Source organism: Camelus bactrianus, chromosome 1, assembly GCF_048773025.1.
Source record: "Camelus bactrianus isolate YW-2024 breed Bactrian camel chromosome 1, ASM4877302v1, whole genome shotgun sequence".
Lineage (NCBI taxonomy): Eukaryota > Metazoa > Chordata > Mammalia > Artiodactyla > Camelidae > Camelus > Camelus bactrianus.
The window spans coordinates 74220291-74242591 of NC_133539.1; the positions used below are offsets into that span (position 1 = coordinate 74220291).

The following is a 22301-nucleotide window of genomic DNA, read 5'->3' on the forward strand; positions in this document are numbered from 1 at the left end:
TAGAGTTTTCTTTTCCTTATGGTTGATCTTAAGTTTGTTATTGGAAGGGACAACCAAAAATTAGTGGGCAGCCAAAATTTCAGCACTAATTTAGAACCTTAAGCATTTCAGTCCTAACTTATTATTTAGAAGTTATGTTGTATGGGAAAAGTAATATAGAAGAAATACAGAAAATCCTAAGACCTATATGCACGCTTTTGGTCACTAATGGAAGCCCTCATAGTATCGTATTAATAGTCATCACAGATGAGTTCAATATTCATTATTTTCTTGCTTGTGTTTCTTTTTAGTGATTCAATATTTTTTTTATTGATTTTACTTCGTTTAAAGCTATTACAAAATAATGGCTATATTTCCCTATGCTGTACAATATATCCTTGTTGTTTATTTATTTCATATGTAGTGATTTGTGTCTCTCTACCCCATTCTCTAACTTGCCCATCCTCCCTTCCTTCTGCTCACTAGTAACCATTGGCTTGTTCTCTATATCTGTGCATCTGTTTCTTTTTTTGTTATATACATTCATCTGTTTTATTTTTTAGATTCCACATATTAGTGATATCACATGATGTTTATCTTTCTCTGTCTTACTTATTTCACTAAGCATAATACTGTCTAGATCCAGCCATATTGTTGCAAATGGCAGAATTTCATTCTTTTTTATGATTGAGTAATATTCCATTGTATATATATACCACATCTTCTTTACCCATTCATCTGTTCACGGGCACTTGGGTTACTTCCATGTCTTGGCTATTGTTTGTTGTTGTTGTTGTTACTGAGTTGTATGAGCTATTCGTATATTTTAGAAATTAAGCCCTCGTCAGTCACATTGTTTGCAAATATTTTCTCCCATTCCAGAGTTTGTCTTTTCATTTTGTTTTTGGTTTCCCTTGCTCTGCAAAAGCTTTTATGTTTGATTAGGTCCCATTTGTTTATTTTTGCTGCCTTGGGAGACTCACCTAAGAAAATAACTGCTATCATTTATGTCAGAGAATGTTTTGCCTATATTCTGTTCTAGGAGCTTTGTGATGTAATGCCTTATATTTAAGTCTTTAAACCATTTTGAGTTTATTTTTGTATATGGGGAGAGGGAGTGCTCTAATTTCATTGATTTACATGCAGCTGTCCAGCTTTCCCAACAATTGCTGAAGAGACTGTCTTTTCCATTGTATATTCTTGCCTCCTTTGTCATAGATGAATTGACTGTAGGTGTGTGGGTTTATTTCTGGGCTTGCTATTCTGTTCTATTGATCTATATGTCTGCTTTTGTGCCAGTACCATGCTGCTTTGATTACTGTAGCTTTGTAGTATTGTGCGAAGTCTGGGAGGGTTATGCCTCCAGCTTTGTTCTTTTTCCTCAGTATTGCTCTGGCAATTCTGGATCTTTTATGGTTCCATGTAAATTTTAGGATTATTTGTTCTGGTTTCGTGACAAAAATCTGACTTTTTTGGGATATTCTCTAGTTAAAATTCTCACTCTATTCTTTTCCCTAATTCAGTTAGCATCATTATTACTAATCCTTTGAATTCTTTATCTGGTAAATTGTTTATATCCATTTCATTAATTGTTTTTCAGGAATGTTCTCTTGCTTTTTCAGTTGAGACAGGTTCCTCTGTCTTCTCATTTTGCTTAACTTTGTGAAATTAAGTGAAACAGTTGCTTATTGCAGTCTTATGGGGTGTCCTTATGTAGGAGCATCCCTATATAGTTTCACATGCCCAGCAGCTTTTGTGGGAGAGCTATATTTGACATGAACACAAGTTGTGTCTTTTCTCAGGGTATGCTGGCAGGTATCACCTTGGTTGGATGTGGAACTGGAGATGAAGGGGCTAGAGCCAGACCCTGGTGTCATCTGGGCTTCCCCTCTGCTCAGTGGCCATCACCACCCTATCAGGGGTGGGATCAGGCCCCATATTGTTGAAGCAAAAGCCTTGAGGATAGGGTCTGAGAAGACTCATTTCCCTTGAAGTATAAGCTTTTCCTGCTCCCAGCAGCCCTGGAATAAGAGGGGCTGGCTTGGGCTCAGGGAGGTCCTGGGCATTGGGCTGTAGCAGTCTGGCAGCCCTTTGATGTTCCAGCTGTCTCTGATGCACCACTCATGTAAGTGCCAGCAATGGCTTCCCCCTCCCTGCTCAGAGACCACTTCAGGTTTGAGTTGCCTCAGCATCTCACAGCCAAGGTCTTTCCCCAGTCCTGGTAGCTCTCTTTCCGATGTGGAGCTGCCACATGAAGCAAGTAGTGCTGGAGCATTTGCTCAACCCAGGCTGGGGCGTGTGTTAGTGCAGTAGCAGGATCCAGTCACCGACACCTGCGTTCTCAAGCCACACTCTCCACCCTACGTCAGAAGCAAGCAAGCACAGATGCGCTCCTCCTGAGTGGAGTCCATGCTTCCCACAGCTCTCCTGTGAGTCCCATCAGCACTCCCACCAACCAAGGGGCTCATCTTCCCTTTGCTGGACCTCAGGGCTGGAGCACCCTGTACGTGGCTTAAACCGTTCCCTCCTCAGGGATGATCTCCACCCGTGTAATCTCCCTTTCCTCTGAGTACCCTCTCAGGGGCTCAGGTCCTGATCTGATTGTTTCTCTTCTCTTCTTACCCAATTCTGTGTGGATTTTTCTTACAGCTTTGGTTGTACAGGAGTCTTTCTGCCAGTCTCCAGATAGTGTTCAGTGAGAATTGTTCCACATGTAGATGTATTTTTGAAGTGTTTGTTTGGGGCAAGTAAGTTCTGTGTCCTACTACTCCATTATCTTGATCTAATGCCCTTGCTTGTCTTAATAGCCAATCACCAAGCAATAAATATGTGGGCCACATGGCCTGTTCAGTTTAGTGGCAATATGGATGAGATCATCAAATCATCAATTTCACATTCCTGTTAACTGAGTTTTTATATCATTAAATTAAGTATTATTTAATAATCCAGTTACTTGCTCTATAAATTGGCCCTTCAATTACTTTGTAGAGTTCTCACCTACATCAAGTAAATATACTTGAAACTCTAGGCTAGCTTTTCATAATGATGCTTTCAGATTTTACTAATTTGGGTAGGGGAAAGTAAATAAAGGGCAACCTCAGACAAGCACGTCATCGTTCAGTCTAGGCAAAAAAGATACGTCTGCAATTCTTGAGACATCACTTCATGTCTTTACTTTTAGATTCTATATTCAAGATGTTAGTATCAGTTTTCAGAGAGATTATTCTGTTACTGAGGAATACTGCCACCAGGTAACAATAACTTCTACTGCTGTTAGTTCCAAAAGGAAAGGCTTAAGTTATAGAACCATTCTCTGGGATTTCTAAGTAGTAGTGTTCTTCTAATGCCTCTGTGATATACTTATTATTTTTCTATGTATTTTTATTTTACATAAAAATAAGTTTTCCTGAGTGGTTGAGCTCAAATAATGTTAAGCCATCACTATTTTAAAGATGATAATTTAGAAAAAAAGTATAGAGATAAATGTTTAAGGTACAATCCATTACCTTCCTCACTAATCCTTCACTTTTTTTTCCATTAACCCACAAAACTTTTAGCTTAAAATTTTATCACTTCCTAGAAGCCATGTTCTCTCTTTAGAATGTCTTGGCTTCAGTACCTGGCTTGTTTCTCTCATTGTCAACAAAACGTTGCCTTAGGAGCAAGCAGCCCATTGGTCCTTTCTCTTTTCCCTTCCCCCAACTGTTCACATTAAAAACAGAAAAAGGTTTAGTTGCCATTGTAGTTTTGTTACTTTGGAATCCCCTTCTAGTTTTTCTTTGATGCATGCTAATATCAAATTATAAACCACATTTCTTTCTAAATAAAAATCAATTGAGTGAAAAAACAACCCTCAGAGATTATACTAGACTTTCTCTATAGATTTTTAAGTTATATCTTAGTCTACAGTTTCTTTGCAATTTCCAGAAAATGTATTTGCATTACAAAAGATGGATTACAGTAATTACGACTAATTTCAGTAATGAAAATGGATATAACTTTCTTGGGAATACTGACTTTAATTCTTTTAGTTCACTTGCCAGTATCAATAATCTTCACACTTGTGAGGCTAGAGGTAGGGGAGAGGAAGAGGATGAAGTAATGGAGATGGTGGCTTGCGTTTTCTTTTGCAGTTTCTAAGGCTCATTGTTTGACACAGAAGGTTTTAGAATGTGAACTATGCAAATGTATTTTTAAGATATTCATTAAAACCAGTATGCAAGTCTCCTGGTGCTTGCTCTATTGCTCAGGAACCTAAATGACCTCAATCCACTCAGGACTCTTTACTGTGTCACGCTATTTTTGAGCAAGGAGAAGTTGCTTTAGGCTTGACTTTACAAAAATAGAGAAGAGTGTATATAGAAGGAAAAAATCCCTATGTATTTAATTGACCACTACACCAGTTACAAGAAAGATTTCTTTGCACTCAATAGCTTTAGCTGTCAAAGAGGAAGAAGAAGTGCAGAATAACCCTTACAAAAGGTTAAAGATAAGAAAACTACAGCTTACATATAAAATACATTAATGTATAAGATGGATAGTGCTTTCACAGTTTTTATATGATTTTAAGAGATATTTAGAGGACGCAAGACCAGATTAGCAATTTTTTCTTGTAGAAGTCAACAGAGAAACTTTTAAATAACATTACATGCGGCTTTCATCTCCTGAAAGTAAACCCCCTTCTAATGGCCAGTGGGAATAAAATGATTTTCAGATCATTTCTCTAGTACATGGTGAAAATATCTTTTGATTCCATATTAAATAAAGAGTTGCCGATTTTCTTATAATCAAAACATGTCTAAATTGGAAAAAGAGATATGGAATCAGTGTGACGTGGTAGAAAGAACAATGAACAAGGAATGAGAAAAACCTAGATTCTAGTCCAGGTTCTTTATCAATTTAATAGCTATGTGGCCTTGGGACCTTAATTCATCAGCTATAGTTTCTTCATTGGTGACAGAGGGAGTAATAATGGCTGCCCTGCCTTTCTCACAGGGTTCTGATGATGATCACTTGGGAATACTGAGAAAGATCTTGCCATAACAGCTACTATTTACCCTAGTTGTTCCAGGAAATGCTCAGTCACTGATGATCTTCTACTCGGAACCTCAAACTCTCCTTCCTCTTTTTGAAACTTCCCTAAGTGTCTTGCCTTTTTACAGTCAACCAAGGGCTATCAGTTTATCTGAAGACCAATTAGAAAGTCTCCCAAACTTCCAAAAAATCCCACATCAATAGGACACTTGCCAATCAGAGATTATCTCAATATTTCTTCTGTTAAACTTAGTCTTCTTTCCAAAACTTTTGAACCTTTGCTGAAACAAAAAATGAGTTTTCTTCTGCCCATTTTTTGATTTTTTTGTTTGTTTGTTTGTTTGTTTTTTGGTTTTTTTTGGTATTGAGTTTTATGAGCTGTTTCTATATTTTGGATATTAACCCCTTGCCAGTTGCATCATTTGCAAATATTTTCTCCCATTCCAGAGTTTGTCTTTTCATTTTGTTTTTGGTTTCCCTTGCTCTGCAAAAGCTTTTATGTTTGATTAGGTCCCATTTGTTTATTTTTGCTGCCTTGGGAGACTCACCTAAGAAAATAACTGCTATCATTTATGTCAGAGAATGTTTTGCCTATATTCTGTTCTAGGAGTTTTGTGATGTAATGCCTTATATTTAAGTCTAAACCATTTTGAGTTTATTTTTGTATATGCGGTGAAGGAATGTTCTAATTTCATTGATTTACATGCAGCTGTCCAGCTTTCCCAACAACAATTGCTGAAGAGACTGTCTTTTCTCCATTGTATATTCTTGCCTCCTTTGTCATAGATGAATTGACTGTAGGTGTGTGGGTTTATTTCTGGGCTTGCTATTCTGTTCTATTGATCTATAAGTCTGCTTTTGTGCCAGTACCATGCTGCTTTGATTACTGTAGCTTTGTAGTATTGGGTGAAGTCTGGGAGGGTTATGCCTCCAGCTTTGTTCTTTTTCCTCAGTATTGCTCTGGCAATTCTGGATCTTTTATGGTTCCTTGTAAATTTTAGGATTATTTGTTCTAGTTTTGTGAAAAATGTTAGGGCAGAAGATCTAAATAGACATTTCTTCAGAGAATTCATACAGAATGTGCCAACAGGCATATGAAAAGATGCTCAACATTGCTAATTATTAGAAAAATGCAAGTCAAAACTACAATGCAGTATCAGTTCACACAGGTCAGGATGGCTATCATTAAAATGTCTACAAATAATAAATGCTGGAGACATTGTGGAGAAAGGGAATCCTTTTACACTGGCGGTAGGAATATAAATTGGTGCAGCCACTATGGAGAACAGTACGGAGGTTTCTTAAAAAACTAAAAATAGAGCTGCCATATGATCCAGAAATCCCATTCCTGGGCATATATCTGGGAAAGATGAAAACTCTAATTCAAAAAGATACATGTACCCCAATGTTCATGGCAGCAGTATTTACAATAGCAAGACATGGAAACAACCGCAGGTACCCATTAACAGATGATTCACTTAAGAAGATGTGGTGTGTGTGTATATATAAATACACACACAATGGAATATTACTCAGTCACAAAAAAGAATGAAATACTGTCATTTGCAGCAACATGGGTGGACCTAGAGAATATCTTACCAAGTGAATTAAATCAGACAGAGAAAGACAAATATTATGTGGTAGCACTTACATGTAGAATCTTAAAAAATAATACAAGTAAATCTCTATATAAAACAGAAACAGACTCACAAACATAGAAAACAAATATGTGGTTACCAAAGGGGAAAGAGAGAAGGGAAGGGATAAATTAGGAGTATGGGGTTAACAGATACAAACTACTATACATAAAGTAGATAAACAACAAGGATTTACTGTGTAGCACAGGAGACTGTATTTAATATTTTATAGTAACCTGTAATGGAAAATAATCAAATATATCTGAATTACTTTGCTGTACACCTGAAACTAATACAATGTTATAAGCCAACTACACTTCAAAAAAAAAAATGAGTTTCCTTGCTTCAAGTGTATGGCTTTGTTAATTTTGTATTGGACTTAAGTTTTTCTTTGATGACATCTATGTGTCAGCATTTATAATGTATTTAAATAGATGTGAGATTGCTGCTGCATAATTTTAAATTTGTTCAAGAAGGTAGCAGAACTAAAAATGAAATTTTAAGGGATCAAATTTAAAGTTCTTTTGGGAAAGGCATATGGTAAGATATAGCTGATTTCATGTTTCAGAATCTAGGTTAATCATTTTTGATAATAGCCACCTTCATAAGTGTTCTGTGCATACCACTTTAGAGATAGAAGAGTGTATCTCTGGAGGCTGATGGCCTGGCTTTGATCCTTATCTCTAAAGCTTACTAGCTCTATGACCTAGAATGAGTTACTCAATACTTACTGTTATTTATTGAGCACTTACTGTAAGTCAGGCACTGTGATAAACATCTTATGTGGATATTTCATTGATTTCGCAGTGAGACTGGTATTTTTATCATCCCCATTTTAGAGAAATCCAAAAAGGTAAGTGAGTTTCCCAAGATCACACACCCAGCAGTTTCCACATAAACAAAACAAGAGATATTAATAGCATATAGGTTAAAATGTTGTTGAAATGGTTACATGAGACAAAGCATGTACTTATTTAGCGAAATGATACACAGGAAGCATTCAGTAAATGTCTTGTGACTATTACTAGTGAGTATAATTGTCTACATTATTAAGATAAAGAAACTTCAGCTGGCCTTAAAAAAACCAAACCAACAGTATCAGGAATGATGAATAACATATTGGTACTCTAAAATAGAGACCAATTAGATTAGCCAGAGAAAAAGTTCATAAGCTATTTTATGCATAAAGAACTAAAATGTTCCTCTCTTGAATCCTTAAGATTAATGTAGGAGAATGTCAAGGGAAAAAAGTTATTCATAGATTCTGATGGGAGACAGCTAGACAGCTGATGTACACTGTTGAGGGATTGAGTTTCGTGTGGGGACATACTTCCCTAGGAGTCATTGCTTTTCTAGAATTACTCCATTTGAAGGATCAACGTTTAAAACCATGAGATATAGAGAAACTTATATTATGCCTTGATATTTGAAATGCTAGCAAGTCATATATTAATGGGTTATTTGAAAGATTGGGAGAAATGGTAGTGGACTCTAGATTATAGTTTATCATAGCAGGGCCTGGTTACATAGATTAATAGAACACAAGTCAAATAAGTTTGGCTAGTCTGTGAGGTAATGTAGAACGATCTGGGTCACTACTGGGAATTAAAAACCCCAGTAGGAGTGGTGCTGGGAGCAGACTTCAGAAGCTAAAGAGTCCTCTGAGGCTGCAAAAGAAAAAAGCAAGAGAGTAAGAAAGAGACCGAAAGGAGTATCAAAGACAAACTGTGCTTAGTTCTTTCCAGCCCCAGTTCTAACAATGTCATAAAAGAACAATGATTCTAGTTACCCAACCCCTATTGATTAATTGATATAAGTATTTTAAGTGTCAGGCATTGTGAAGCTGATGGGAATTTTAGGCCAGGTGGGAGAAGGCTAGGGTCATTGCAGGCCAATGAATGAGATGTTCTGAGGCTTGCAGGACAATTTAAATTGCACTGTGTAATAGTTGCCTAGTCATTTAACCTCTGGGCTTCAGGTACTTCATCTGTAAAATGAAGACATTGAACTATAAAATCTCTAGGGAACTTTGCCACATTAAAATGTTATGATTCTCTTTGGCTTACTTTGAGGGAAAAAGTACGATCCTCTTTGGTTAATAAAGAATTAAGAAAAGAAGCTCGCATCTCACAAGGGTGCATACAAATGAATATGTGCATACCCAAATACACGCATGCATATATAGCACTATGAGGATTAGCATGAAAAATTACTAACAAAACTGGAGTGACATAAGATTGAAGAGATCCAACTTACAAAGTATCTCTGTCTTTGCAGCATGAAATAACATAATAACACAGATACTCTTACAAGGAGAATCTTCTGGCCAAAGGTAAGGAGATGTAGCAATGTATGTAAGTAAAGTTCAAACGTTATTTACTCAAAAAGTAGTAGCATTCTTTGGTCTGTATCTTAAAGCTATAACAAGTATTCCATACTTCATTGTCCATGGTTTGCCTTTATCTTAAGGACTTTTCTTTTGATAAGTATTCATTTCAGGAATATTAAAGCCAAGATTCCCTAGACTGACCCTTAGGAAGTACTTTAATTTTCAGATTACTCAACCATTACCAATGTCATTTTGATAATTTCTTTTACAAGATGCTTTATGTATTTAAAGCTTTATATATAGCCAGCAGACCTATTCCTCATGAGGTATGGGATCTAAGGCAGCATGACTCCATTCTTTCTTATTAGTATAGAAGTGACAAGACTTACTGGAAACTGAAACAATGGGGTCAAGCAGTAAATAAAGAAAAAGCAAAAAAGCAAGGCTGGGAAATTCTCAACCCAAACTAACTAAAACATTCATGATGTCCTATAAGGAGATGGCCGCAGTTGAAATGTCTGAGCAACAGACTGCTATTTAAGAGAAACTTATGATGACCATTAAAAAGTAACTAGCAAAGACAGGAGAACCAAGGAAGAGAAGAAAAGATTAAGAAATAAGGTCTCTCTCTTGTCTTGTGCAAATGGAAGGCCTCAAAACCTTTCTGTGTGGTTTGTATAAGCTGCTCATGTTATCAGTGGGATACTCAAGAGAGATAGATCAATTTCCAAGAAACAACTTGAAATTTTTGGTTGTGTCTGCAGACTCAGTAATAAAGAAACTGAAGACTAAACAAAAGTTTAAGATGTTTTTTATGCTTATAAAATGTTTTCATTCATTCATTCATTCATTCTTTTTATGATAATAAGCACATAATATGAATATCCTTCATATTCCAATCACTGGATGAAATACAAGAAAGAAAAAAATGGTCCTGGCCCTTAAGGAGTTAAAAATCTATTTGCAAATAAAATATAATGCTTTTGTTCTAATTAATTCCCCCTATTACTCTAATAAACTAACTTATAAGAAACCTGAAAAATCAAGTAAAAAAGTTTCCTCTGAAATGCTTAAGGAGTGAGGGTTTAATAATACTGCTTCCTTTATGTAAAAACTGGCTAAACGATAACGCAGTCTATTTTATTAGTCTATTAGAGCCAAATTTATTCATATTCAATATGCTATAATTTTATTCAGAACCTATTTTTATTCTGCTAGATATTTCAATCCTAAAATTTACATGGCCCAAGGGAAAAATGTCCTGGAATGTATCATCTGTTCCACTCAGTAGTTAGAGTTCCAACAGCTGGAACGCATGCCTGCTTTGCATGATCTCCCTTTATTCCCATGGAGCCCTTTAGACTTGTTCTTACTCCCCTGCTGTCCTTGGGGGAAAACTTCTAGCATCTGGTATCTGGGACTACACATAAGTTAGATATAGATGCTTTTCTCCATTTGTTGTTTAGGGCCAGTATTCCAGTTTTTAATTCAGTCTAAGTATGTAAAGCATGATGGCGGAGGGGTGTATATTTTTCAGACAAGTGGGAGTGCTGGTAAAAATGAATGAAAGAATATAAGATTTAAGAATATGGTGATCACTCATTTCAGTTTGCCTGTGATTATTGTGATTTAAGCTGATTTTCTGGCATAATTATTAATAGTGCTCCTTTTCACTCACAGATATTGTCCCAGTTTGGACAATAAATTATAAAGTTACCCTATTTAGGATACACAATAGGCAAATGCAAGTATTGACTTCATTTTAATCAAATAATAGACTATAAAGAAATATTTATGAGATAATTTGGAAAATTAGAACATTGATCATCTATTTGATTATATTAGGGAATTATGATCAATGTTTTGAGGTGAAGTTATGCTGTGATTATGTTTTTAAAAAGAGACCTTGTCTTTAGATATTTGTAGGTGAAATGATATGATACCAAGGATTGGCTTCACAATAATCCGATTTTGATGTGGTGGGAGTGTGGTTAACAGCATAGACAGCATTGAATTGTACACTATAAAGTTTACAATTGTTGAAGTTGAGTAATGCATCTGTGGGAATTTATTATGCTATTCTTCTTTCTTTTGATTTTGTTTGACATTTTCCATAATGAGAAGTTTTAAAAGAGATATATACATATATATATATGTGACAATTGGAAGAGCAGAATTAGAAATCACTATTCTTAGAAATATTTTTGTACTTTGTTCTGGGGATACAGTTAAGTTACTTGGCAATAGTTGGATTCATTTTGGGTTTTGCATTTAAGCTCTGTTAGGCAGGATCAGAGCAGAATGTAGTCAAAGGTTAATTTTCCTCACTGCTGAGGCAAAACTTTTGAGTACCCTGCTGGATGCTCCGTGAACTATGCAGTTGTTTACTCCTGCTGTTGGGAACAGGGACTACTCCTGACCCTGTGAGCTCCTAGAATTATTCCTTCTAATATTTTTGTGAGGTTGTTTCCCTGGCCTCAGGTAGTTTCCTCCTAAGCTGATCAGTATATAACTGAAGACTCAAAGTGTATCTTCCGAAGATCTCTGGAAATTTCTGTACAGCTGTCTCCTTAATGGTACTCTCTATATTGAGAATTCTAGCTTTTTAGTCTCTCCAGAGTATCAGCAGAATCTCCTCAGTTGTTGATGCCTATGGGGTCTGCTTTGGTTCTTCCTTGCAGAATAGTGGCCTTGGAACTCTCTCAAAGCAGTAAAATGAAGCAGTTTTAGGATTCGCCTCATTTGTTTCCCATTTCTCAATGATCACTTTTCTTGTCTGATGACTGATATCTTGAAAACTATTATTTCATATATTTTGTCCTGTTTTAATTGTTCCTGGTGGGAGGCCAAATGTGATTCCTTTTACTTGTTGGCTGTAAGTGGAAGTGCTTGTCTGACATTAGGTTATAATTTTTTCTTGTTTGGTTGCTGCTACTAAAAACAGATTACTTGTATGCCAGTTTTCTTTTGCTTAGTTTTGTTTATCACAGTATCAGAGGGATATTCTGGAATCTGTGTAGCCATCTTTATGTGTTTACTGGACATTTATATTTTCTTTTCTGTGATTCATGATTTCATGCTCTTTTCTTACTTTTTGATTGACATCTACATGAATTTCTTACAAGTTTCTCTGAGATATTAAATATCAACTATACATGTTGTTTATATGCCATACTTACACCAAACGTTGTTCACAGTTTGTTGTTTGTATTTAATCTTGGTGATGTTTTCTTTTGAAGTATAAAAGCCTTTTATTTAATGTAGTCAAACCTATATAGTCTTTTTTTAAAAAGCCCCTTCACAATCAAGGAATATTTCCCTGTACTATGTTTTTTGTTGCTTGATTGTTTTTAATATTTACTTCTAGATTTTTGAGAAATTAATTTTTTTACATGGAGTGTAGCTCTAAATTTATTTTTTCCAAAGTGTTCTTTTTGTGCTATTTATGAAGTATCCCTTCTTTTATGCATATTTTTAGCACAACTTTTACCATAGGAAAAATTCTGTCTGTTGTTGGATTATCTATTCTCTTTCACTTACTCACGTATCTACTGCTATGCTGTTTAATTATTCTATATTTGATATCTTATAAAGTAAGAGCTCCTTTTAAACTTTTTTCCATATGAATTAAAAACTTTTATTATGCAAAATTAATATATGTTCATCACACAAGAATTAAACAATGAATGTTCATGCAAAGAATGCAAAGCATCCATGCCCAGCCAAAATTAACATCTCATTTTATAGTCTTTCAGATTATTTTTATGTACACACTTTTAAAGTTTTTGTAAAATGGGCTCATACTACATTATTTTACAACTTACTTGTATTTTCATACCAATAGCATACTGTAATATTTTAATGATTGAAGAATACTTCATTGCATGGATATATGATGATTTAACCAACCTCCTCTGCCCTTTTAGTAGACTTTTTATTGAAGGACATACATATAAAAAAGTTTATAAATCATATATGTACAGCTTATGTTTATACAGAGTGATCATACTCATGTAATTAGTACCCAGATAAAGAAGCAAAACATTACCAGCACTCCAGAATTCTTCTTATAAATTCATCTCATGCACAAGTAACTACCATACACCCCAGGGCCATAACCGTTTCTAACACCATCAGCCAGTTTAGCCTGTTTTAGAACTTCACATAAATGGAATCATAAAATATGTACTCTTGTGTATGGCTTCTCTTCATTAACATTGCGTTGAGATTTACCCATTTTGTTGCATGCAGTTCTGGTTCATTCATTCTCAATGTGCTTGAGATTTTACAGTCATGGTAAATGTATGTTTAACTGTATACAAAACTATTTTCCAATGTAACTATAACATTTTGCACTCCTACCTTCAAAGAATGGGAGATTCCTGTTATTCTGCATCCTTAGTAGCAGTTGCTGTTTATGCTCTCTTTGGTTTTGCTTTGTAATTGAACCATACTATAGGTGCACACTGGTATTGCATTGTGATTTTAATTTGCTTTTCCCTAATTAATAATGATGTTGAGCATCCTTTCATATGTTCATTTGATATCCATGTATCTTCTTTGATAAAGTGACTGTTCAGCTCTTTTGCCAGTTATTTTTTCTTGTGTTATTTGTTTTCTTACTGGTTAGTTGAGTTTTTTTTATCTGTTCTGGAAATATCTTTATCAGATACGTAATCTGTAAATATTTTCTTCTGGCCTGTGGCTTGTCTTTTCATTCTCTTAATGGTGTCTTTCACAGAGAAAAAGGTTTTAATTTAATTTAATTTAATTTAATTTTAACTTACTGACTTTTTTTATGGAGTATGCTATTAGTGTCATATCTGGAAACTCATCACCTAACCCAAGGTCACACAGATTTTGTCTTATGGTTTCATCTCGAAGTTTTGTGGCTTTATTTTTACATTTAGAATTATGAGTCAAAGAACATGTATATTTTAAAGTATAATAAGTCATACTGAAAAAATGCTTTATGAATGATTTTACTAATTCACACTCTCATCAGCCATGTATGACAGTTTCCACATCCACCACCAACTGAATGCTACCCTTTGTTTTTAAACTTTTTTGCATCTTGATGTTTTAATAATGGCAGCTTGTTTAAATTTTTTTCTGTTGTTAGTGATTTTCAATACCTTTTCATATTTGATTTTTATAGTTTTAAAATTATATGTTGTATGTTTAGTTCAATTTTTCCCTAACAGAGTATTTATCTTTTTCTTTAAAAAATTGTTTGAAAATTTTTTTTCAGTTTAACTACACGGAACAAAAACCAAATAGTGTACCTTAATTAAATAAGAGTATATGTTTTTTCTCACACAACAAGTTCAGCAGTGGTATTCCAGGGCTGGTGCAGGCACTCAAGGAAGTAGACTTCTTTCTTGATGCTTCACTCTTATTGGCATGTGACTTTTATTTTCTTATGGTCAAATATAGTTGTTCTACCTCTAGGCATGAGATTCATATTTCAGGAAGGAAGAGAGAAAGAATAGATGGCAAAAGGTATTCATTCTTAAGATAAGGATAAGGAAATCTTTCTTTAGATAAGGAAAACATAATTTTCCTAGAAACGCCATCCAGAAAGTTTTGCTTATATCTCATTGGCCAGACTAGGTTACATGGCTATCTCTAATTACCAGAGTAAAGAAATAGTTGGACACATTGTTGTCCCAAATACAACATGGGTTCTTGAAGCGAAGAAGAAGCATCATATAGATACAGGCTAGGCATTAGCAAAGTCTTCCACAGGAATATGTTGCTTTTTGCCAGTTTTGAGTGTTGAAGATTTTTCACTTTGCCTTTTGCCATTTTATGTATATATAAATGTGTGTATTTTTATATAGAAGCTTTAGATTTTTATATTTGTTGGCTTCTATTTTTGATAATTGTATTCAGAGGGTCTTCTATAAGCCAAAATTTACCTAATTTTTATTTTATATTCTTTGGACTTCCCTATTAGAATTATATCTTCAATATTGAGAGGTTGACAGAATTATATTAAGCCAAATTATATTAAACTATACTAAATCTGAAGAATTGATATCTCTGCTATCTTTATTAGCCAATTATATCTAAATGTATAGTATAGAAACAAAATACATTTTCCCTTCTTGCTCGTGTGTTTTGCCATCTTGTTCATATAACTCTTATATATCACATTAAGGTTGCTCCTAGATACTGTATATTATATGGTTTGGTTTTTGTTTTGTTTATTGTTATGTGAAGAATCTTGTTTTTATTATATTTGCTAACTATTGATGATTTGTTATAAACAATATATATATTTTATATGTATATGTATATGTATGTGTGTATATCCATACAAATATGTATATGTTTGCCTAGAGAGAGACTTATTTGCAGTTACTTTTCATAATTCTCTTATTAATTTTAAGCTTTTTTGATGATTTTCTGGAAGTTCTGGATATATAATCGTATTTTATGCAATGAATTATACTCTTAGTATTTTCTTCCAATTTCTTAATACTTTTCAGAACTTCAGAATGCCTGTATTTATTCTGGACTTTAATGAGACTGACTTTAATATTTCAGCATTACAGTGATTTTGGCTGCTGGGTGAAGATATATAATCTTTACAATATTAGGAAAGGATACTTCTAGTGCTGATTTTTTATTGAGATTTTGTTTTTATTCATTGTAAAGCATACTATCAACTGACTGCAGAAGTCTTTTTTTTTTTCCTTATAGGGCTCAGGCTTTAATCTAGTCTTGCTCCTGAGTCTTTCCTGGGGTTTCAAGTTAATTTTAAAGTTTTTGAGCTCAGTTGTATATTTCCAAACTGGCAAAGAAATAATTGAAAACCAAGTGATGGCTCTGCTAGCTGTTCATCTAGAAGTGTCTCCTGATTTTAAGGCAACTTAGGATCATAGGCGAAAGCTGCTTTTACCACAAACTGAGGTCCTTCCAATTAAAACCTATGTGTTAATCTAGTCTGAAATATATATTTTACGGTGCTTCATTCACTAAGGAAAACTCACTCAGTGACAGATGCTGAGTACTATTATACCTGAATAAATTAATACCCTTAAGTATGTTTACCCATGAAAAGTTCAAGATTTTCTGGATCAGAATATCCAGGGAAGGAGCAGCTTTTAGTAAAGGATGAATAAAAGTGCAAGTCACAGACATAGGTTTTTACTGTATGTATTCACATAATGGATATTGAACACCTGTACTTTCCTTACTTACTGTTTTGGTCAATTCATTTAGATGTTCTGTCCTCTGAAACTGTTTCTTGTCTAAGGCACAGTGCTTATTATGTTAATTATTTCAAAGAAATTTTAAAACAAACTTTTTATGGTATCTGAAAAAATGCAATAACATTTCTACGTTCACTAGAGGAAATAGTTTTTCATTCTTTATCACTTAAATTACAAAAGTTGGATCTACTTTTAATGTTGTCTCTTTCATTCATTCATCTAATATTATTGATTTACTTAGCACATATTAGTACCAGGCATTATCTTTAGGAGTAGGAATATAAAGATGAATAAGTTATATTCCATGCCCTCACAGTGCTGATAGTCTGAAAAGGGAAATGTTTAAACAAAATAATTCAGGTCATTGTAGTATATACTAGGATCAGGTACTTTGATAGTGTAAAGAATAGTCATCTAAATTAAACTAAAGATCAAGGAAATTCACTGACAGTGGCAGTGAATGTTTGTCCTCCTCTTCTTCTATTATTATAGATTTTTTTTTAGTTATGTACATGAATAATTCAGCTACAGCCTACATTTCAGCTAATTGTAGCCATATGAATAAGTCCTACACAAAAGAATGTGAAGGAAAGTGATGTGTGCCACTTCTGGGTCACACCTCCTTCCTTCCCTTTCTCCGGATGGCTTCCTAGAATGTGAATACTTTGAGAAGCTATCAGGAACCATACAAAGCAAGCAAGCAACGTCCTAGGAGCAGTAAAGAGATTGGGTTCGTAACAACTTTATAAAGCAGGGTCACCCTTCTCTAGACTACAAGGGAAATAAATGTCTACTTTGTATAAATCACATAGCCATACCTAGATCCAAGCTAATGTAGTGAGCTTTCCCTAGTCTTCACTCTTTGGACCATTCAGTGTATTTTGACCACATTCACAAATTCTCATGTTTATAAGCTTCTTTATTGATGTCTTTGCTTTGGTTCTCTTAATGCCTCTCAAATATTTCATCAGACTCTTATTAAGACTCTTCTTCCTATTTATTCTGTTTATGTAGAACTTCCCCAAGGTTTTTTCCTTGACCCTCTTCTATCTTTATTCTTTTCTTTCCCCTTAGAATTCCATGGCTTTAATATTCTCCTTTGAAACTGATTTCCAAAGCTGTACTGCTCTCCTAAAGTTTTGGCGTATCCTGTGGGCTTCAGGTCCAGGTTTTCAGTAGACTTCAGTAACTATCCACTTGGGTGTCCTGCTGCCATTTCACATTCAGCTGGTTTAAATATAAACTCATATTCCTCTCCAAACCAGACTTCCTTCTGGAGTTTGCTATTTATGTTAATGACATCATTATTCTCCTAGTCATTTATGTTGAAACTTTAGCATTGTCTTTAGTTTCTCCTCTCTTACCTATCAACTGAAATTTAAAATGGTAGACCATCTGAATCACTTCCTCTAGTAGTCCTGGCCTCCCACAGTCCTCTTTATAAAGATGGAGATGATAATTTAGGTATCCAGAACACTTTAATTCCCACTTGTCAAAGCCTCATCAAAGTAACTGGTTTTAGGTCACCTTTGTGGGAAACCCAGTTTAGGTAATAAAGGAGGAATTATGCTGGCAACTAAATTAAATTCCTTTGCACAGATTTTGAACCTGTAGCGCTGACTCTTCTTTTCCCATATGACTACTAATTCCTATTCGTGCATCTTCTCTCAAATAATTTCACATAATTCTTCTTTTCACATAATTTCTGGCCTCATGTTTTCCTTTACATCTGCCCATCCTCTGCAGTTTAATCTTGCAAAACTACTACCTTCATCACTTTCTTTTCATAAACCTAAAATGGTTCCCATTTTTATGTTAAGGTATAATCAAGGCTTATTATTATTTTTTAGCGTTTTGACCATACCCTTTTACATGACATATCATCATCTCTAAGATCACTTCTTCTTCAAAATACTGTGGAAAGGGAATGTTACCTGCCATTCCAGTAAACAAAGAATGTTGTCTGCTACCAAACCATCAGCCACTACAGCCACCCTGATGGTGTTCCCTGAGGGGAATTCAGTACAGAGAAAAACAGGAACCATTCTGTTCCCTGGATGCTAGCCTTAGGTAGTTAAGATGCGTATATAAAGAATAATTTCAGTGAGCTCAAACTCTTGCATCTTCCCATACATAGAAAAGCACTAAAATAGTTAACTTGAGATGTCTGTTTTTTTGTGATTAGCAGTTATCTTTTGATGTTTGACCACTTTTTTTTTTTAGCAAAAACTCCTATACATTCTGTCTCCTGTCTTACTTCTTCAGAGAAGTTTCTCAGAGCTATCCGAGAAGCTGTCTCCTGGGCTGTAGTTCTCAGTAAGATCTGCAAATAAAACTTGACTTTCAGACTTTTAGGCTGTGCATTTTTCTTCAGTCGACAGTACTGAGAAATGCCTATGTTCTTTTCCTTCCAAAGCCTGTAGTTTTTTTTTTTTAATTGAAGTATAGTCAGTTTACAATGTTGTGTTAATTTCTGGTGTACAGCATAGTGATTCAGTTTTATATATATACAGTTTTATATATATAAATATACACACACACACACACATATTCCTTTTCATATTCTTTTTCATTACAGGCCATTACAAGGTATTGAATGTAGTTCCCTGTGCTATACAGTAGACACATGTTGTTTATCTATTTTATATATAGTAGTTAGTATCTAGACATCCCGAGCTCCCAGTTTATCCATCCCCACCCTTTTTCCCTCCGGGTAACCATAAGTTTGTCCCATGTCTGTAAGTCTGTCTCTGTTTTGTAAATAAGTTCATTTGTGTCCTTTTTTTGGACACTCAAAATGTCTTTCCTTACACAGGAAAATCTTGGTTAGCTCTTTTATTCTTAAGGCACATTTTCCCCTCTCAGCATCCTATAGATGTTACTCCATTGTTACTCTACTGTTTAGTGTTGTGAAGTAGTTTGGGTCATGCCAACTTTTGTTCCTTGAGAATAATCTGGTATTTTTTTCTTTCAAAGCTTATTGGATTCTTTCTCTTGAAAGTTTGAAAATTCCAAAAGAATTGGCCTACATACTTTTTTTTTTTCAGTTAGTTTGTCACAAATATGATGTAGATTTTGAATTTTTAGACCAAAGTTTTTCTTTAAAGCAAGAGAGTTACTTGTGTGCAGTCTGGATGTGACTCATGGGTAGCCTCCATTCTTGTCTCACATTAACTTTGAGGCAGGATTTGAGCACAATGCATTGTCTCCTAATGCTGAGAACACCTCCGAAGCACTAGTGAACAGTATATATTTTATCTAAATTTTTAATTGGGAAATGGAGGAAAATGATTCTTTTATGGAAGGTACATCATTTTCTTCCCCAAATACTCATTTGAGATCTTTTGCCTTCTCTCACTTCTCAGCTACTTTGTTTTCCCTACTTCCCTGAATTCAGCTTTTGCTTCCTCCAACATGTTTTATAATCCCCATGTCTTTTTATATCCCTTTCCTTGAACAGAATATGTTTACTTTCTATGGGATTATTCATTATCCAACAATAGAATCCTTCTTAAAAGTCATCAAGGGACTGTATATTAAAATTTTTCCTAAAACATAATTTTTTTCAATTACTTGAAGATTTTTCACTATTATTCACTATTATTTGATTATTGCTTCTGCTCCTTCTGCTGTTTTTTAAAAATAATTATTGATATTTATAGGTTGATTTTCTTGTTTTGTCATTTCTCTTTTCTCTCTTTGTCTTTATCTTCTTTTCTCTAAGATGGAAAAAAATTCTTGAATTTAATCTTAAATTTCATTTTGAGTTTGGCAGTGTCCAGTGTGCTAGTCATGATCTTTGCTCAAAATCATTAATTTATTCATTGAGTGTCTCTACTATATTTAGGCTGATGTTCAGTATGTGCAGGAAACTTCAGGGCTTCCAAATATCACTCCATTGTCTCACTATTGTTAGTCAGAGACCTTTAGACTGAAGCCTTGAGTGGTGGGATCTCTGAGGTAAGGAGATGTCTTGAGAATTCCTTTGGTTTTTATCTTGCACATGCCACATCCTCTGAATGGAGAATTGTGTGTGTCATCCTTCAATACCTTCCTCAGACTATTGGTATGTATCTAGTAGAAATTCTCCCAACTTTCAAACATTAAGGATAGCTTTCACCTTTGTTTTACAAAGTTGATGCATAATTGTATATTCCGTTATTCATTTCAGTGGGAATTTGGCATAGGAAAAAGCAATTGTCTAATAACACTGCCTTAATCCTTGAATATTGAAAATCTTGGGCTCATTTATGCAGTGTAAATGATCCAGGTCACCAGTTATGTCAAAATAAAGGTAAACAACATTTTCTAGATTAATGATATGGATTTCTTATTCTAACTTCTTAAGAAACTGAATCTGTTGACTTTATTATTGTCAGAACAAAACAAGAAAGCTTTAACTATATTAGGACTGAAATAATTAATTTTGTCACATATTTTCTCGTATGTAAATGAGCAATCCAAGAGAATCTCAACCAGAAGGTCTTCCATTGAGTTACCTGAGAATACTTTTCTTCCTAACTTGTCTTTGTAGACCCATCAGAATGTAGTTCAATTTAAAAGTAGCTCATAAAGGAAGTTTTTTATTTTATTTTAATGTGTAGGGTAGGTTCTTTGATAACTGAAATAAAAGCTAGCAAATGCTTCTGTTCACAAATAATGGAAAATATAATTTAACATAGCTTATAAAATAAGGAAATTTACTGGTTCATGAAACTGAAAAATCTAGTTTTTTTATTTGGAATGGTTTGATCCAGAGACCCATGGTGCAATCAGATCTCCAGAATCATTTCTCTGTGATTCTTTTGACTCTGACATCCTGCTTGTGTCAGTTTCACCCTCAAAGTGAGTTTCTTTACAGTAGTAAAACTGGACATCATGGCTTTCAGTCTCAGTCACACAACAACAGCTTCGGAAAGGATTTGAAAAGAGCAGATTAGTCCCAATAATTCAAGTCAAGTCCTAAGATTCATTCTAATTGAACTGGCTTGGGTCACATGCCTACTCCTGAATAATTACTATGGCCAGGGAAATGGATGGTGCTAATAGGCCAGCCTGACTAATGTGAGTTGGCTGTGGCAAAAGAAGCATTCTTAGAACTACATGGATCCCTACTTTGGATAGCCAGGGCTGTTGGGAAAGGAATATTGGTTGTCCACTACCTATTCCAAAATTGTTTCTTTCATATATAGCACAAAACTTGGAAGTTTTAATTAGATACTCAAGATAGCTGCCTAGGAATTAAAAAAAATTTTTTTAAGAAAATATTAATGTTTACTGTAATTACTTTTAAAGTTAGTGTATACTCCTACTGAAGTTGGCCTGCTGTTAGCTTTTCCTGTACATTTCCATAGCTGAGTGGGAACTCTGTCCCTCATACATATTCTCTAAAATATCTGAAGCCCTATTTAGTTCATAAAACACAATATTGGCACTTACTAATAAGGGAATTCAGCCATGAATTCCCAAAACTAATTTATGAATCTAATATTTGAAAAACTGCTTAGTGAACAAATTAATTATCTTTTTTTTTTTTTTTCTAGTTTGTCTACCTTCTCCATCCATATTAAAGTTAGACCATCTGAAAGCAATATAGCTGAATGGTATTATCACCACACTCTGGAGAAATAATTTTATGGAGTGAAGATTTAGTATCATGTATGCTCTCAATTTTATAGATGGCTCCTTGGTTGACAAAATTACACATTGATTTATCCATTGTTTCTCATTTATAGATATATGCCATAAAATCTTCCTTAACATTAGTGCCAAGTGAAATTCTATCTCTGAAAAAATGACTTGCATGATTTCTTCTATCAAACAATGAAAAACTTGGCAATAAATTAACATTTCTAATACTGCCTTAATGCACTTCAGAGCTTTTCTCCTTTTGTTTTAGCTGCCAGGAAATCCAGAGTAAATATTTCACTAACTTCTCTCAAGTTGGTATGACACCTATCACTCTCCTTTTATCAACTTGTTTGGTTTCTAATTGCATATGTGTGGCTTTTCTTAAGCACTTTTTGAAAATAAGGGGAATAGAAATCTTGCATACATGTATAAATGACAAACACTGTATTACTTTTTCAACTGAAGTTGTTT

At 34.4% G+C, this 22301-nt stretch overlaps 1 protein-coding gene across 9 annotated transcripts in view; it reads left to right on the top strand.

Moving 5' to 3' along the window:
• Positions 1–22301, top strand: part of PEX5L (peroxisomal biogenesis factor 5 like) — a 597540-nt gene that overhangs the window by 83937 nt on the left and 491302 nt on the right. For 7 of the 9 annotated variants that reach the window (XM_074367482.1, XM_045511287.2, XM_045511288.2 and 4 more), the window contains one exon: positions 8928–8982. The exons of the other annotated variants lie outside the window; for them this stretch is intronic. The gene's annotated coding sequence lies outside the window, so the exon portion shown is untranslated. The remainder of the gene's footprint in view (positions 1–8927; positions 8983–22301) is intronic. 9 annotated transcript variants of the gene reach the window in all.